Raw genomic sequence first — 16,946 nt, forward strand, 5'->3', positions numbered from 1 at the left:
AGTGAAATTACCTATGTAAAGTGCTCGACTTCTGCCAAGCGAGATAGCGCTCGTAAATTAGAGAAGAAGAAGTCCACGAGACCGATGGAAAACAGCGAGCCTCGCATGTTTTCTGTATATGGTCACTGCGCTCGAGGAGGGCTAGCCACTGGAAAAGGCATGACGTATGCTTGCCTTCGACTAATGAAAGCAAGCAGATTTTATTATGCAAGCCCACGAACCAATAAAAAACACTGACGTGAAGTTGACAGGGCTCTGAGCCCTTTTCTAAATACAAAAGCGTCTCGCTGCGATACGCATGCGCGAGCGCATGCAACGCAGGCTCGACCCTAAAAATCTAGAATGGTCCTACCAAGACCTTACAGGAGATTAGAGCCCACTCACTGCTTACCACTGATTGGCTTTGCTGTCACTCTTATTTGCTTTCTTATGTGATGGTTTTTCTTGTCCATCTTGTGTTTGTCTCTGGCCCTGCAGCATAGTATATTCACCATTTTCTTGACTGTCTAACTGTCCTTCCTCTGTCCACTAATAGGGAACTACTTTTTTCTTTTTGGTTAGGCATTCCATCAGAGTGCATATGTTTTCCAGCTCTTTCCTTCTTGCACCCCCCCTTAAAAAAAAAGATACCTGCACTAGGTGTTTGTTCTCTCTTGCTCACTCTCTTGGGGAGTCTTGCTCTTGTACTGGTGTTTTTATCATTTTGAACCAGCTCCCCTGTTTGCTTCTACCCCTGCATCCATATTGCTGTATCCCTTGTGTGCTTCTCCCTTACTCCTGTGTTACTTTCTCCCTCGTGCCCCACCGAGTGCCTAGTGCTTTCCTCGACCCGCTGCCCCTACCCCTCCTGTTCTGCAGCCGGACCTCATATGTTCTTTTTTTTTTTAAAGAGAACATGTGAAAAGTCCCTTCATTCACTGTATGTGTATCTTCTTAGTTCAGCTTGGTGACTCATTTGGAGATCTCTCAAACTTGTATGAGTGATCAGTGTCGTTTGGAGGCTTTCTACCTAGGGTGCTAACCGTGTACAGTACTGGACAGCCTCCAAGGACTGCTGCAGCTTCTGTGTTTACTAGCTATGCCATAATATTTCCAACCACCAGTTTCATTAAGTGCAAATCGATTTTCTGTATATGCCCGTCTGATGCTGCATTATTTAAATTTTAGAAGTAGGTGAGCCACTGAAAGCTCAATCCAGATAACTGGCTCTGGCTCAGCTCGTGGACCTCTTGGACCCTCAAGCTCAAAATAAGCCAAGCTTTCATAAGGCTTCTGCCTGCCACCATGTTTAACCCTGAGGCGTCAGACATTACAGTGGCTAAGTGAGCACAGTACCTCCTTCTGAGCATAGCTGTTGCACTAACAGTGTCACACTGAATTATACAGAAAGTGATGGCTGGCTGTAATCAATTAAAGCATCCCAAACATCACTTTTTTGTATACTTTAGTGCGGCAGGTATGCAAAGACATCAGCCCAGTGCTCATTTTGCTACAGGAACCAAGCTGTACCCAACTGGCAAGCCCCCAACTAGAGTGAACCCACTCTTGGAATATTTGTGATCTGATTTAGAGAGGACCTGGGTTGGCAGTTCGAGCTGGACTGCTCCCGCTGGAGCAGGATTAAAGGTGATTTGCCTATGGATGGGACAAATCTGAGGTGGCACTGTGGGCAAAAAAGGATGGACTGGGATTCTGCCCAGAGTAATTACCAGTTGCTGTGATTAATTCAAGCATCCCACCCATCATTTGTTTGTATTTTATCAGTATAAAATGGCATACTCATATTTTTATTGCACATCTCCATAAAAGTGTCAACTCACGTTGATACACACATGCATACAACATTCATATATAGACTATAGCCACACTTTTACATTTCCTTAAAAAATATATTAATTCAAGTTTTTAGAATTATACAGGTCATGTGGTATATTTTCATGCAGTAGGACATAAGGCTTAAACAGTCAGTCCATAGAAGGCACGCAACATGGATTATCAAGTGACCTAAAAGGAATCAGCTTAGAAAACAATAATGCAACTACAGCATCTTCATGATCCAGCATAGGGAACGGGTAATAATAATAAGAAGAAGAAGGAACAAGTACAGAATACCATTAGATGGTTACATGAATGCAAGGGGGATGCGACTGGGAAAGGAGGTGGGAAGGGCAGCTGGGCAAGAGACCAGGCCCCAGGGACAGGAGGTACTATCCTTAACGCACACAGTCATTTGTCGTCTACTGCTTCAGGGCGCAGGCCGCAACATCACCAGTAGGATTCACACTCAGCTGGAACACCGGAGACAGAGTGTGTGACAGGGTCTGCTGCGCTTGAGCAGTTGTTGCCCCAGACTGGCCATTAATCCCTCCCCCGGGTAAACAGTCTTCCAGGTTTGCATCTCCAACTTCGCCTTAGTCAAGCAATCTAATGATCATACTATTCCAAATCTAGGGATCCCGCTCTGCATTGTTGTCAGTGTGGACTCTCCGGAGTCTACACTCCTCAGCTTTTGCCCATTCACTACACTCTTCTGGTTTAAACAGGAATCCAACACGTCTGCTTTGGTTGTGTAATGATTGGCCAGTTTGACAGAAAAATCTTGACAAATGGGATAGGTTTCTTCTGTGTGTATTTTCGTTTACAAAATTCTTTATTTGCACATTTTGGATTGTGGATTCTCCTTGAATAGTAGCTTTTTTGATTGCTGAATTGTACAGTATTTTGTGTAAAGGGTTATTTGCTTTGAGCCAGGCGTGTTGAAGCTTAGGAATTTGTTGTTTTATTTCTTTTAAATCTGCATTAATCCAAGGGGTGTGTTTTCTTTTGTCATGTTTAGATGTTTTTAGTGGTAGTAAGATATCAAAAGTTTCATGGAGCCATCCACAGAGTTCTTAAGTTGGGTTTACTGCGTCCAGGTCTGTGTTGGAGGTTAAGCTGGGGTGCTAGGTCCTCAAAAATCAGTTTGTTACAAGATCAACATGCAGTAACAAGTAAGGGAAGCTTAACTGGGGTGAGTTGCAGTGCATTATGTTGGATGGCCACCAGGTGGTGGTGTGACCAAGTAACTGGAGTAATCCTTTGGAACGTGACCAGGTCTAAGTTGGTGAAAATAACACCCAAGATATGTCCTGCAATGTGTGTGGGTTTGGCGATGAGCTGATGGAGGTTGAGCATGTCTAAGCCAGTAAGGAACATTCTGGAGTGGGGCAACTTAGGTTTGTTGAACCATATATTCAGGTCATCAAGGATGCATAGGTTTGAATACAGAGTAAAAAGCTTTGAAACTGAATCTATAAAGGAAATGTTCCATTGCTATGTGGTGGTCTGTAAATAACGAAACAGTTACAGGAGAAGGTTGGGTTACAGTTGTATCTGACAAGGAGGGTCTCACAATCTTGTAAGGAAACATTCTCAGCTTTGGCGAGATTTGTTGTTTCCTTAAACAGGGTAGCTATTACGCCACCTCTTTCGCCTATACGATTTTGTTAAAGCAGACACCTTGCCAAGAACAGTAAGAATGGCCTCAACTGTTGCAACACAGTGACAAATGCAGTTGGAAGCGGTTTTACGCTGTGAAATGTCTGACAAATACAATGGAAATAGATTTAACATTCTGAACTGTCTGGTAAATGCAGAAGGAAGTTGTGTTACATTGTGAACTCCAACAAATGCAAGAAAAATAGGTTTTATAACGTGAATTCTGTGCCAAACACCACAGGAAGGGACCTTACATTGTTATCACTAATATACTTTTTTACACAGATGTCTGGCTCTGGAAGGGGGTATGGCTAGAGAGGTCTAGTTATCATTCTATACATTTGTAATTTTATGTTTAGTATTTAGTTGTATGTAATGTAAAGTATCTTTACACCTAAAAATGTAGTAAAGCATGACTATATGACAATGGATTTTATTGTTTTCGAGATAACAGATGAAAGAAGGCAATAATTTCCTAGCATATCTTCCACTAATTGTAAACGTTAACATGCTGTTTGTGTGCTGTTGCTTGTGTTATAGTGCCTTTGTGGACTTCAGTAGCATTAAACACCAATTAAGATATCAGGTCATTAACCGCACCGGTATTATTTGGAAGTATGATGAGCAATATGAGGTAGTAGAACACCTTTAGGAAAGACAATGTTGAACTCACTGTTGAAATTGTTTGAATTTGAAAACACTATTTGTACATTATAATGGGTTTTTATTCATCAGTTAATCTGCGCATAGCCTTCCAAAGTGTTGCATAAAATAGTAACGGTTCTGGAATTGTTTTCGTCATTATCTGTGGCTTCCCTTGCAGCGGTTGGCAAAGTCATGTGTGTCACATTCAAAACTTGCTTACACCAAGAGCATTAAAAGGAAGGAAAGACTGAGGGAGGTCAGAAAACGTCACAAATGCCTTTCAACGCTTTACATATCTACAGGAGGCATTATATGTCACTGTTCAAATACAAACTACAATTCCAGGCCTGGCAGCTCCACAAATGATATAACTGATAAACACATTCATAAATGTCCAGAGAAATATTAGAGTCAAAAATCTAAAGAGTAGCAGCAATCGATTTTGGACTTCTGTAGAGGAATTATGGGAGAAAAAGCATTTCCTTGAATACAGAGTGGAATGCTAAGAGACTAGCTTGTTGCAACATTATCCATATAGTATGGGTCCCAGAGAAGACAAAGGGGCAAGGCTACAAGCCCTAAGGAAAACAGTGGGGGGACGAATTATTATATGCATTTCACACAAAAAGTGAAATGCATATAATAAACATCACTTAAAAGGTGTAGAGCCTATGGACAAAAACAACAAATACACATAATCACAAAGGAGTGTGAAAATAACATTTTTTTGTTCTTACTTTTTACATGTCACACATTTTTTTTCCCCACATCAATTTGTAATTTAGCTCGGAAATGGCTGAAAAGGGATAATACTTTTAAACAGATGTGAAACTTTGAAATTACATTTGTAAACTGGTTTTAGTGACTTGACAAAATTCGCTGGGTGTGTTTTTTAAACATTAAGCTTACTGATATGTGTTTTTTAACATTTGGTGTTCTCAATCAAATAAATTAATCAGTAGATTTGTAGAGGACTTCTTGTCACCTGTGAGGGTATCCAGGCGCTGGAAGGGTCCAGTTGATTAGCTGAATTGCTAGGTCTTCAGGGACTTTCAGAACTCTAGAAGAGATGGGGAGGTCTGGAGGTGAAAGGGTAGCCTGTTCCATGTCTTCCCTGCTAGGTAGGAGAAGGAGCGACCTCTGCATCTGCTACATAGGATGTAGGGGGTGAGGGTTAAAGAAAGGAAAGTGGAGCGAAGGTGTCTGATAAGCTGATGCAAGATCAGAAAGTGGTTCAAGCAGGCCCGCAGTTGTGTAGGACTTTGTATGTGTGGGTCAGGAGCTTGAACTGGCATCTTTTCTCTATAGAGAGCCAGTGAAGTTCCCTAAGGTAGGGGATGATGTGGGTTTGTCTAGTGAGAATCAGGTTTTGTATGGCTACAGTGTTCTGTATGGTCTTTAGTCAGAGAAGGTGAGCTGCGATCCCAAAGTAGAGAGCGTTGATGTAGTCCTGTCAGCTGGAAATGAGGACCTGAGTGATGGTGTCATGAGCTTTGAGACAGTCATTTGAATATCTTATGAAGAATGCGGAGGGTGAAGAAGCAGGAGGAGGAGTTCCTGGGTGGATCGAGTTCATGATGGAGGCAGTGCCCTGTGGGGCGAGCTGGCTCCCTTCGGTAAGTCGGATTTCTGTGGTGGTAGTGGGGACGTTGTGCTGCTTGAAAAAGATAGTGGCCTTGGGCTGGTGTTTGAAGTTTCTTTAGATGTGGACAATCTTGTTGTCGAAGAAGTTTGCAAGGTTGTGGCTGAGTTCCCGTGTTTCTGTGTGAAAGGGTACTGTTTTCTGAAGCCGAGGGTTTGGAGAATTATTTGATGATGTTGAAGAGCTCTTCAATGATGCGTAAGGCTAAGGCCTTTTTATTCAGTTCTCTCAGCTGTCTATGGTAGAGGTTGGGGGCTGTCTTGAAAGCGGTCTTGTCGTTCATGTCCTTCCTGGTGCGCCATCTCCTTTCCAGTCGTTTACAGTGTTATTCAGCCGTTCTGAGGTCTTCAGTGTACCAGCTAGCCAGCTCGGTGGACCTTCCGTAGGTGTTCTTGCCAGTGGGAGCGACGCTGTTGGCGCCTCTGGTGATTCAGTTGTTGAAGTTTCTGACGTTCTGGCCTACGTTGTTGGAGGAGATGGGTGGTGTTGAGGGTGTTGATCCATTTGTCATTTGAGATGCTGTTCCAGCTGCTGTTGGGGGCTTTAGGCAGACTGAGGGCAGGGGTCCGTGACCTGATGATGTTGAAGTGGATGATGGCATGGTCAGTCCAGGTGAGTTCCATGGTGTGGCTGTACCTGTTGCTGGAGGTGAAGACGGGGTCTAGCATGTGGCCTGCGGTGTGCGTGGGCCTTGGACGAGTTGGGTGATGCCAATGTTAGCCATGTTGTTGAGGAGGTTGGTAGTGTTGATATCATTGTGGTCTTCGAGATGGAAGTAAGAGTCGCAGAGGAAAATATAGTTGTTGGAGTCTATGGTAAGAGGGGGATGGGGAGATGAAGTCGGCGATGAAGTTGTAGAAGGTCTGATGTGGTCCTGGAGGACAGTAGGCGAGAGGGTCCCTGATAGTGGTTTTGCTGTCTGTTTAGAGTTGGAAGCTGAGGTGTTCCATGGCTGTGGTGATGTCATTTGTGGTGGTGGATTCCTTAAGTATGATAGCAATCCCTCTGCCAAGCTTGTTGATGCGGTCCCGGTGGGTGATCTTGTATCCTTTGGGAATTGCAGTGGCGATGTCGGGCACAGAAGTACAGGTGTGCCAGGTCTCAGTGACAAAGAGGACATCAGGTGTAAGGGTGGAGATAAGGTCCCAAATCTCAGTGGGGTGTTTGCAGAGTGAGCGTATGTTGAGAAGGACGCGTGAAAGTTGGTGTATTTGTTCAGGTGGTGTTGGTGGCGAGTTCAGGGTTGGGATGGAATGTTGGCTGGTGTGTGTGCTGTGGCAGGTGAAATTGTAGTGGGTGCAGGTGACAGGTCCTACTGTGGAGCATGGTTGGTGTGGTGGCAGTGTTCTTTTGCAGCATGCAGGATCGAGGGTGTAGATCCAGCCTCAAAGCACAAATGTGTTTTGCGTTTGCAGTTCATTGAGCAGCAGGTGGGTTAACGGTGTCTGTTCCTCAGATAAGAGATTAATAATAGCCCCCATTAGGGCCTTTCTTACAAGTCAGGGGAATGAAAGTTCGCAAAACATCCTGAAGCCCAGTTGTAGGAAGTTGGCTCTGTATGTGCTATTTCAAAGTAAGGAATAGCATGCACAGAGTCCAAGGGTTCCCCTTAGAGGTAAAATAGTGGTAAAAATAGATAATACTAATGCTCTATTTTGTGGTAGTGTGGTCGAGCAGTAGGCTTATCCAAGGAGTAGTGTGAAGCATTTGTTGTACATTCACATAGACAATAAATGAGGTACACACACTCAGAGACAAATCCAGCCAATAGGTTTTTGTATAGAAAAATATCTTTTCTTAGTTTATTTTAAGAACCACAGGTTCAAATTCTACATGTAATATCTCATTCGAAAGGTATTGCAGGTAAGTACTTTAGGAACTTCAAATCATCAAAATTGCATGTATACTTTTCAAGTTATTCACAAATAGCTGTTTTAAAAGTGGACACTTAGTGCAATTTTCACAGTTCCTAGGGGAGGTAAGTATTTGTTAGGTTAACCAGGTAAGTAAGACACTTACAGGGCTTAGTTCTTGGTCCAAGGTAGCCCACCGTTGGGGGTTCAGAGCAACCCCAAAGTCACCACACCAGCAGCTCAGGGCCGGTCAGGTGCAGAGTTCAAAGTGGTGCCCAAAACACATAGGCTAGAATGGAGAGAAGGGGGTGCCCCGGTTCCGGTCTGCTTGCAGGTAAGTACCCGCGTCTTCGGAGGGCAGACCAGGGGGGTTTTGTAGGGCACCGGGGGGGGACACAAGCCCACACAGAAATTTCACCCTCAGCGGCGCGGGGGCGGCCGGGTGCAGTGTAGAAACAAGCGTCGGGTTCGCAATGTTAGTCTATGAGAGATCTCGGGATCTCTTCAGCGCTGCAGGCAGGCAAGGGGGGGGTTCCTCGGGGAAACCTCCACTTGGGCAAGGGAGAGGGACTCCTGGGGGTCACTTCTCCAGTGAAAGTCCGGTCCTTCAGGTCCTGGGGGCTGCGGGTGCAGGGTCTCTCCCAGGTGTCGGGACTTTGGATTCAAAGAGTCGCGGTCAGGGGAAGCCTCGGGATTCCCTCTGCAGGCGGCGCTGTGGGGTCTCAGGGGGGACAGGTTTTGGTACTCACAGTATCAGAGTAGTCCTGGGGTCCCTCCTGAGGTGTCGGTTCTCCACCAGCCGAGTCGGGGTCGCCGGGTGCAGTGTTGCAAGTCTCACGCTTCTTGCGGGGAGCTTGCAGGGTTCTTTAAAGCTGCTGGAAACAAAGTTGCAGCTTTTCTTGGAGCAGGTCCGCTGTCCTCGGGAGTTTCTTGTCTTTTCGAAGCAGGGGCAGTCCTCAGAGGATGTCGAGGTCGCTGGTCCCTTTGGAAGGCGTCGCTGGAGCAGGATCTTTGGAAGGCAGGAGACAGGCCGGTGAGTTTCTGGAGCCAAGGCAGTTGTCGTCTTCTGGTCTTCCGCTGCAGGGGTTTTCAGCTGGGCAGTCCTTCTTCTTGTAGTTGCAGGAATCTAATTTTCTAGGGTTCAGGGTAGCCCTTAAATACTAAATTTAAGGGCGTGTTTAGGTCTGGGGGGTTAGTAGCCAATGGCTACTAGCCCTGAGGGTGGGTACACCCTCTTTGTGCCTCCTCCCAAGGGGAGGGGGTCACAATCCTAACCCTATTGGGGGAATCCTCCATCTGCAAGATGGAGGATTTCTAAAAGTTAGAGTCACTTCAGCTCAGGACACCTTAGGGGCTGTCCTGACTGGCCAGTGACTCCTCCTTGTTTTTCTCATTATCTTCTCCGGCCTTGCCGCCAAAAGTGGGGCCTGGCCGGAGGGGGCGGGCAACTCCACTAGCTGGAGTGTCCTGCTGGGTTGGCACAAAGGAGGTGAGCCTTTGAGGCTCACCGCCAGGTGTGACAATTCCTGCCTGGGGGAGGTGTTAGCATCTCCACCCAGTGCAGGCTTTGTTACTGGCCTCAGAGTGACGAAGGCACTCTCCCCATGGGGCCAGCAACATGTCTCGGTTTGTGGCAGGCTGCTAAAACTAGTCAGCCTACACAGATAGTCGGTTAAGTTTCAGGGGGCACCTCTAAGGTGCCCTCTGGGGTGTATTTGGCAATAAAATGTACACTGGCATCAGTGTGCATTTATTGTGCTGAGAAGTTTGATACCAAACTTCCCAGTTTTCAGTGTAGCCATTATGGTGCTGTGGAGTTCGTGTTTGACAAACTCCCAGACCATATACTCTTATGGCTACCCTGCACTTACAACGTCTAAGGTTTTGTTTAGACACTGTAGGGGTACCATGCTCATGCACTGGTACCCTCACCTATGGTATAGTGCACCCTGCCTTAGGGCTGTAAGGCCTGCTAGAGGGGTGTCTTACCTATACTGCATAGGCAGTGAGAGGCTGGCATGGCACCCTGAGGGGAGTGCCATGTCGACTTACTCGTTTTGTCCTCACTAGCACACACAAGCTGGCAAGCAGGGTGTCTGTGCTGAGTGAGAGGTCTCCAGGGTGGCATAAGACATGCTGCAGCCCTTAGAGACCTTCCTTGGCATCAGGGCCCTTGGTACTAGAAGTACCAGTTACAAGGGACTTATCTGGATGCCAGGGTCTGCCAATTGTGGATACAAAAGTACAGGTTAGGGAAAGAACACTGGTGCTGGGGCCTGGTTAGCAGGCCTCAGCACACTTTCAATTGTAAACATAGCATCAGCAAAGGCAAAAAGTCAGGGGGCAACCATGCCAAGGAGGCATTTCCTTACACAACCCCCCCCCCCAAACGAAAGAGGATGAGACTAACCTTTCCCAAGAGAGTCTTCATTTTCTAAGTGGAAGAACCTGGAAAGGCCATCTGCATTGGCATGGGCAGTCCCAGGTCTGTGTTCCACTATAAAGTCCATTCCCTGTAGGGAGATGGACCACCTTAACAGTTTAGGATTTTCACCTTTCATTTGCATCAGCCATTTGAGAGGTCTGTGGTCAGTTTGAACTAGGAAGTGAGTCCCAAAGAGGTATGGTCTCAGCTTCTTCAGGGACCAAACCACAGCAAAGGCCTCCCTCTCAATGGCACTCCAACGCTGCTCCCTGGGGAGTAACCTCCTGCTAATGAAAGCAACAGGCTGGTCAAGGCCATCATCATTTGTTTGGGACAAAACTGCCCCTATCCCATGTTCAGAGGCATCAGTCTGCACAATGAACTGCTTAGAATAATCTGGAGCTTTGAGAACTGGTGCTGAGCACATTGCTTGTTTCAGGCTGTCAAAGGCCTGTTGGCATTCCACAGTCCAGTTCACTTTCTTGGGCATTTTCTTGGAGGTGAGTTCAGTGAGGGCTGTCACAATGGATCCATATCCCTTCACAAACCTCCTGTAATACCCAGTCAAGCCAAGGAATGCCCTGACTTGAGTCTGGGTTTTTGGAGCTACCCAGTCCAGAATAGTCTGGATCTTGGGTTGGAGTGGCTGAACTTGGCCTCCACCTACAAGGTGGCCCAGGTAAACCACAGTTCCCTGCCCTATCTGGCATTTGGATGCCTTGATAGAGAGGCCTGCAGATTGCAGAGCCTTCAAAACCTTCTTCAGGTGGACCAGGTGATCCTGCCAGGTGGAGCTAAAGACAGCAATATCATCAAGATAAGCTGTGCTAAAGGACTCCAAGCCAGCAAGGACTTGATTCACCAACCTTTGGAAGGTGGCAGGGGCATTCTTTAAACCAAAGGGCATAACAGTAAACTGATAATGCCCATCAGGTGTGGAGAATGCTGTTTTCTCTTTTGCTCCAGGTGCCATTTTTATTTGCCAGTACCCTGCTGTCAAGTCAAAGGTACTTAAGAATTTGGCAGCACCTAATTTGTCTATGAGCTCATCAGCTCTTGGAATTGGATGAGCATCTGTCTTGGTGACAGAATTGAGCCCTCTGTAGTCCACACAAAACCTCATCTCTTTCTTTCCATCTTTGGTGTGAGGTTTGGGGACTAAGACCACTGGGCTAGCCCAGGGGCTGTCAGAGCGCTCAATTACTCCCAATTCCAGCATCTTGTGGACTTCCACCTTGATGCTTTCCTTAACATGGTCAGACTGTCTAAAGATTTTGTTCTTGACAGGCATGCTGTCTCCTGTGTCCACATCATGGGTACACAGGTGTGTCTGACCAGGGGTTAAGGAGAAGAGTTCAGGAAACTGTTGTAGGACTCTCCTACAATCAGCTTGCGGTTGGCCAGAGAGGGTGTCTGAGTAGATCACTCCATCTACTGTACCATCTTTTGGGTCTGATGACAGAAGATCAGGGAGAGGTTCACTCTCTGCCTCCTGATCCTCATCTGTTACCATCAACAGATTGACATCAGCCCTGTCGTGGAAGAGCTTAAGGCGGTTTACATGGATCACCCTCTTGGGGCTCCTGCTTGTGCCCAGGTCCACCAAGTAGGTGACCTGACTCTTCCTCTCTAGTACTGGGTAAGGGCCACTCCATTTGTCCTGGAGTGCCCTGGGAGCCACAGGCTCCAGAACCCAGACTTTCTGCCCTGGTTGGAACTCAACCAGTGCAGCCTTTTGGTCATACCAAAACTTCTGGAGCTGTTGGCTGGCCTCAAGGTTTTTGGTTGCCTTTTCCATGTACTCTGCCATTCTAGAGCGAAGGCCAAGTGCATAGTCCACTATGTCCTGTTTAGGCTCATGGAGAGGTCTCTCCCAGCCTTCTTTAACAAGGGCAAGTGGTCCCCTTACAGGATGACCAAACAGAAGTTCAAAGGGTGAGAATCCTACTCCCTTCTGTGGCACCTCTCTGTAAGCGAAAAGCAGGCATGGCAAGAGGACATCCCATCTCCTTTTGAGTTTTTCTGGGAGCCCCATGATCATGCCCTTTAATGTCTTGTTGAATCTCTCAACTAAGCCATTAGTTTGTGGATGGTATGGTGTAGTGAATTTATAAGTCACCCCACACTCATTCCACATGTGCTTTAGGTATGCTGACATGAAGTTGGTACCTCTGTCAGACACCACCTCCTTAGGGAAACCCACTCTGGTAAAGATACCAATGAGGGCCTTGGCTACTGCAGGGGCAGTAGTCGACCTAAGTGGAATAGCTTCAGGATACCTGGTAGCATGATCCACTACTACCAGGATATACATATTTCCTGAGGCTGTGGGAGGTTCTAGTGGACCAACTATGTCCACACCCACTCTTTCAAAGGGAACCCCCACCACTGGAAGTGGAATGAGGGGGGCCTTTGGATGTCCACCTGTCTTACCACTGGCTTGACAGGTGGGGCAGGAGAGGCAAAACTCCTTAACCATGTTGGACATATTGGGCCAATAGAAGTGGTTGACTAACCTCTCCCACGTCTTGGTTTGTCCCAAATGTCCAGAAAGGGGAATGTCATGGGCCAATGTTAGGATGAACTTCCTGAACAGCTGAGGCACTACCACTCTCCTAGTGGCACCAGGTTTGGGGTCTCTGGCCTCAGTGTACAGGAGTCCATCTTCCCAATAGACCCTATGCGTTCCATTTTTCTTGCCTTTGGACTCTTCAGCAGCTTGCTGCCTAAGGCCTTCAAGAGAGGGACAGGTTTCTTGTCCCTTACACAGCTCCTCCCTTGAGGGTCCCCCTGGGCCTAAGAGCTCAACCTGATAAGGTTCAAGCTCCAAAGGCTCAGTTCCCTCAGAGGGCAGAACTTCTTCCTGAGAAGAGAGGTTCCCTTTCTTTTGCTGTGTTGCAGTTGGTTTCCCAACTGACTTTCCTGTTCTCTTGGTAGGCTGGGCCATTCTTCCAGACTCCAGCTCTACTTGTTCACCCTGTGCCTTGCATTGTGCTCTTGTTTTCACACACACCAGTTCAGGGATACCCAGCATTGCTGCATGGGTTTTTAGTTCTACCTCAGCCCATGCTGAGGACTCCAGGTCATTTCCAAGCAGACAGTCCACTGGGATATTTGAGGAGACCACCACCTGTTTCAGGCCATTGACCCCTCCCCATTCTAAAGTAACCATTGCCATGGGATGTACTTTTCTCTGATTGTCAGCGTTGGTGACTGTGTAAGTTTTTCCAGTCAGGTATTGGCCAGGGGAAACCAGTTTCTCTGTCACCATGGTGACACTGGCACCTGTATCCCTCAGGCCCTCTATTCTAGTCCCATTAATTAAGAGTTGCTGTCTGTATTTTTGCATGTTAGGCGGCCAGACAGCTAGTGTGGCTAAATCCACCCCACCCTCAGAAACTAGAATAGCTTCAGTGTGGACCCTGATTTGCTCTGGGCACACTGTTGATCCCACTTGGAGACTAGCCATACCAGTGTTACCTGGATGGGAGTTTGGAGTGGAACCTTTCTTGGGACAGGCCTTGTCCCCAGTTTGGTGTCCATGCTGTTTACAGCTATGACACCAGGCCTTTTTGGGATCAAAGTTTTTACCCTTGTACCCATTGTTTTGTGAAGAGGCTCTGGGCCCACCCTCCTGTGCAGGTTTTTGGGGGCCTGTAGAAGACTCTTTACTATTTTTAGTTTTGGTTGTCTCATCACCCTTCCCCTGGGGAGTCTTTGTGTCCCCTTTCTTTTGGTCACCCCCTGTTGAAGTCTTGGACACCCTTGTCTTGACCCAATGGTCCGCCTTCTTTCCCAATTCTTGGGGAGAAATTGGTCCTAGGTCTACCAGATGCTGATGCAGTTTATCATTGAAACAATTACTTAACAGGTGTTCTTTCACAAATAAATTGTACAGCCCATCATAATTACTTACACCACTGCCTTGAATCCAACCATCTAGTGTTTTCACTGAGTAGTCAACAAAGTCAACCCAGGTCTGGCTCGAGGATTTTTGAGCCCCCCTGAACCTAATCCTGTACTCCTCAGTGGAGAATCCAAAGCCCTCAATCAGGGTACCCTTCATGAGGTCATAAGATTCTGCATCTTTTCCAGAGAGTGTGAGGAGTCTATCCCTACACTTTCCAGTGAACATTTCCCAAAGGAGAGCACCCCAGTGAGATCTGTTCACTTTTCTGGTTACACAAGCCCTCTCAAAAGCTGTGAACCACTTGGTGATGTCATCACCATCTTCAAATTTTGTCACAATCCCTTTGGGGATTTTTAACATGTCAGGAGAATCTCTGACCCTATTTATATTGCTGCCACCATTGATGGGTCCTAGGCCCATCTCTTGTCTTTCCCTTTCTATGGCTAGGAGCTGTCTCTCTAAAGCCAATCTTTTGGCCATCCTGGCTAACAGGAGGTCATCTTCATTGAGAGCATCCTCAGTGATTTCAGAAATGTGGGACCCTCCTGTGAGGGACTCACTATTTCTGACTAACACAGTTGGAGACAGGACTTGAGGGGTCCTGTTCTCCCTATTTAGGACTGGAGGAGGGACATTGGCCTCCAAGTCACTAATTTCTTCCTCTGTGAGGTCATCATCAGAGGGGTTGGCTTTTTCAAACTCTGCCAACAGCTCCTGGAGCTGAATTTTGGTAGGTCTGGAGCCAATGGTTATTTTCTTTATATTACAGAGAGACCTTAGCTCCCTCATCTTAAGATGGAGGTAAGGTGTGGTGTTGAGTTCCACCACATTCATCTCTGTATCAGACATTATTTTGCTAAGAGTTGGAAGACTTTTTAAAGAATCTAAAACTGTTTCTAGAATCTAATTTCAAACTTTTAACAAACTTTTAAACTCTAAAAGACAATGCTAAACAGGGACTTAACACACAAGGCCCTAGCAGGACTTTTAAGAATTTGGAAAAATTTCAAATTGCAAAAATGAATTTCTAATGACAATTTTGGAATTTGTCGTGTGATCAGGTATTGGCTGAGTAGTCCAGCAAATGCAAAGTCTTGTACCCCACCGCTGATCCACCAATGTAGGAAGTTGGCTCTGTATGTGCTATTTCAAAGTAAGGAATAGCATGCACAGAGTCCAAGGGTTCCCCTTAGAGGTAAAATAGTGGTAAAAATAGATAATACTAATGCTCTATTTTGTGGTAGTGTGGTCGAGCAGTAGGCTTATCCAAGGAGTAGTGTTAAGCATTTGTTGTACATACACATAGACAATAAATGAGGTACACACACTCAGAGACAAATCCAGCCAATAGGTTTTTGTATAGAAAAATATCTTTTCTTAGTTTATTTTAAGAACCACAGGTTCAAATTCTACATGTAATATCTAATTCGAAAGGTATTGCAGGTAAGTACTTTAGGAACTTCAAATCATCAAAATTGCATGTATACTTTTCAAGTTATTCACAAATAGCTGTTTTAAAAGTGGACACTTAGTGCAATTTTCACAGTTCCTAGGGGAGGTAAGTATTTGTTAGGTTAACCAGGTAAGTAAGACACTTACAGGGCTTAGTTCTTGGTCCAAGGTAGCCCACCGTTGGGGGTTCAGAGCAACCCCAAAGTCACCACACCAGCAGCTCAGGGCCGGTCAGGTGCAGAGTTCAAAGTGGTGCCCAAAACACATAGGCTAGAATGGAGAGAAGGGGGTGCCCCGGTTCCGGTCTGCTTGCAGGTAAGTACCCGCGTCTTCGGAGGGCAGACCAGGGGGGTTTTGTAGGGCACCGGGGGGGGGGACACAAGCCCACACAGAAATTTCACCCTCAGCGGCGCGGGGGCGGCCGGGTGCAGTGTAGAAACAAGCGTCGGGTTCGCAATGTTAGTCTATGAGAGATCTCGGGATCTCTTCAGCGCTGCAGGCAGGCAAGGGGGGGGTTCCTCGGGGAAACCTCCACTTGGGCAAGGGAGAGGGACTCCTGGGGGTCACTTCTCCAGTGAAAGTCCGGTCCTTCAGGTCCTGGGGGCTGCGGGTGCAGGGTCTCTCCCAGGTGTCGGGACTTTGGATTCAAAGAGTCGCGGTCAGGGGAAGCCTCGGGATTCCCTCTGCAGGCGGCGCTGTGGGGGCTCAGGGGGGACAGGTTTTGGTACTCACAGTATCAGAGTAGTCCTGGGGTCCCTCCTGAGGTGTCGGTTCTCCACCAGCCGAGTCGGGGTCGCCGGGTGCAGTGTTGCAAGTCTCACGCTTCTTGCGGGGAGCTTGCAGGGTTCTTTAAAGCTGCTGGAAACAAAGTTGCAGCTTTTCTTGGAGCAGGTCCGCTGTCCTCAGGAGTTTCTTGTCTTTTCGAAGCAGGGGCAGTCCTCAGAGGATGTCGAGGTCGCTGGTCCCTTTGGAAGGCGTCGCTGGAGCAGGATCTTTGGAAGGCAGGAGACAGGCCGGTGAGTTTCTGGAGCCAAGGCAGTTGTCGTCTTCTGGTCTTCCGCTGCAGGGGTTTTCAGCTGGGCAGTCCTTCTTCTTGTAGTTGCAGGAATCTAATTTTCTAGGGTTCAGGGTAGCCCTTAAATACTAAATTTAAGGGCGTGTTTAGGTCTGGGGGGTTAGTAGCCAATGGCTACTAGCCCTGAGGGTGGGTACACCCTCTTTGTGCCTCCTCCCAAGGGGAGGGGGTCACAATCCTAACCCTATTGGGGGAATCCTCCATCTGCAAGATGGAGGATTTCTAAAAGTTAGAGTCACTTCAGCTCAGGACACCTTAGGGGCTGTCCTGACTGGCCAGTGACTCCTCCTTGTTTTTCTCATTATCTTCTCCGGCCTTGCCGCCAAAAGTGGGGCCTGGCCGGAGGGGGCGGGCAACTCCACTAGCTGGAGTGTCCTGCTGGGTTGGCACAAAGGAGGTGAGCCTTTGAGGCTCACCGCCAGGTGTGACAATTCCTGCCTGGGGGAGGTGTTAGCATCTCCACCCAG

At 47.1% G+C, this 16,946-nt stretch overlaps 1 protein-coding gene across 2 annotated transcripts in view; it reads right to left on the reverse strand.

The window, feature by feature from the left end:
• LOC138284895 (uncharacterized) overlaps positions 1-16,946 on the reverse strand; it is a 64,792-nt gene that overhangs the window by 34,297 nt on the left and 13,549 nt on the right. The window lies entirely within an intron of this gene.

The sequence above is a fragment of the Pleurodeles waltl genome, chromosome 3_1 (genome assembly GCF_031143425.1).
Source record: "Pleurodeles waltl isolate 20211129_DDA chromosome 3_1, aPleWal1.hap1.20221129, whole genome shotgun sequence".
NCBI lineage: Eukaryota > Metazoa > Chordata > Amphibia > Caudata > Salamandridae > Pleurodeles > Pleurodeles waltl.